Source organism: Octopus bimaculoides, chromosome 6 (assembly GCF_001194135.2).
Source record: "Octopus bimaculoides isolate UCB-OBI-ISO-001 chromosome 6, ASM119413v2, whole genome shotgun sequence".
NCBI lineage: Eukaryota > Metazoa > Mollusca > Cephalopoda > Octopoda > Octopodidae > Octopus > Octopus bimaculoides.
In genome coordinates, this window is record NC_068986.1 from 86,329,012 (window position 1) to 86,331,518 (window position 2,507).

The window sequence follows — 2,507 nt, forward strand, 5'->3', positions numbered from 1 at the left end:
TATATACATTACATGCGTGTATGTGTGTATAGTTTTATGTGTTTGTGAGTGTGTATTTCACTAAATACACGAATATGTTCAAATTGGATTTCATCCTTTTTATTTTACATTTTCCTTACTTTTGTTTTACTGCTTGTTTGGGACAATAAAATACCTAAGTACCTACTCGATGGCTCCGGACCTTCACGTACCCATTTTATTTTGTTTGGCGTTTGTTTTGCTTTTTTTACTTGTGTAGACTTCCCAGCCGTACTTTTCTTCTATAATCTTTTCGTCAGTTATAAAACTGAATTATACAAAATTCAAGAATCAAACCATTACATTGTAGAGACTAGTATAACAGTCTCACGTAAGACAAGCCTGCATTTGTAACACACACCATAAAACAAAGTTAAAATAACACTAGTGGCGAATGCTAACATACTCCACACAAAAGTAGAATATTAATTACGGAAAAGTGGCAGAGTCGAGCACTCCGAGAACAATGTCAAGCGGTGGTTTGTCCGTCTTTACGTTCTGACTGCAAACTTCCCCGAGGTCGACTTTGCTTTTCATCCTTCCTGGGTCAATGGAATAAGTATCAGTAGAGCACTGGCATCGATGCAATCGACTTACATCCTCCTCAAATACTTCAGGATTGATTATGGAAAGCGTACTCTTATAAAAAAGTAACATTTACATGAGTACAAACTACCGAAAATCAACACGACGCTACTGATATGATAAAAAGAATTAAGAAATAGGGGTTAAATTTTAACAAATCTGAGGTTGATGCAAAAGGGTGACGGTAAAAAAGTATTTGGTGGCACGACCTGCAGGATTTCACGCCAGCCATATCAAATTTTTGAAAATTAGACTGGGAAGTTCTAGAAACGTCAAATACAGAATATACGGTTTTAAACAAACTGTAAAAAATTTACAGAAAAAAAGAACTCAAGTAAAAAGATAAAACCTTCGCTGATTCACATTACACAGAGTAATATATAGTTAAATCAGTCGCTAGAATTATTAGTTTTTCTACAAAATAACATGGAAGACGATTCCGAAATCAAAATCTATAAAGAAAATCGATAGAGAAGGATTGTAAAAACTGAGTCTTATACTTGGCCCTGGCAGTGACAAAAGTGGTCAAAGTCCTGTCTTAATTAACCTTTACAGATTTCTTTACCTTTACGCGTAACAGCCAATCCCGTTCTCCAGATAGCTTTTGAATAAATATTTTCATCGACAAACCGTACTTATATTCAGCTCAAAATTTCCAAGGTATTTAGCAATAATATATGCACGTCACTGACTGTATTAAAATTTAGGGTGGGAAGGATGAATTTCACAAGGTTATTGTATTAGCAAGATATATCTGATTAATCTGTGATTAGTGTAAGATTTGTGGAATGAGACAAACAAGGGGTAAAGTAAGAAGGAAACACGAATTTATTTGGTGGACATAATGGAATGATTCATTCAATCATTCATAGGAACAGGTATCGTTATAACCGCGGTTGGAGTTAAGGAAGAAACAAACTATACTTTGTTAGCTGTACTGAGACGTAAATTTTTACTAATTGTCTCTATGATGATTGGTAAATAAATAACCTAGTTCACAGCAATCAATAAGCGTGACCCACGAGATGTGGCTTTATGGCACTATCTCAGACATAAATAGCACCGCATTAAGGTAGTCATATGAAAGTTTGTTTCTAGACGAGCGCTAAATGCAACACATTCCGGTAGGTCTTAATGCGAGACATCCAATCAACACGAGCCACATATGTATTTATTAACAATGAGTTAGAGGAGTGAAAGATACGATTCATTTAAATACATCCTTGTTGCTCCTACCACATATATGAATATATATATGTATATATATGCATATATGTGTGTAAGTGTGCTAGTATGTGAGTACGTGCGTATGTGTGTGTATGTCTGTATATAAACAAGTGTGATTCTATATATATATATATACAGAGAGAGAGAGAGAGAGAGAGAGAGAGAGAGAGAGATAGAGAGAGAGAGAGAGAGACAGAGACAGAGAGAGACAGAGAAAGCGAAAGAGAGGTAGGCGTGGGTGCGTGATAAGAAGCATGCTTCTCTACCACACGTGCAGGCCCACTGCATAGCAACTTGGGACGCTGTCGTTTATGTGGATTTGGTAGACGGAAACTAGAAAAAGTCACGTGTATGTGTGTGTGTGTGTGTGTGCTTGTCCAACAGTCACCCCTTGACAACCGGTGTCGGTGTGTTTACCTCCGTAACTTAGGTGTTCGGCAAACGATACAGAGAGAATAAGCAGTGGGCTTTAAACAAACATACTAGGGTCAATTTGTTCGGCTAAAATCATCATAAGGCGGTACTCCAGCATGGCGACAATGGAATGATTGAAACAAATAAGAGAATAAAAGAATGCAAGAATATATATGTATGTATGTATGTATGTATGTATGCATGTATATATATATATATATATATATATATATATATATATATATATATATATATATATATAT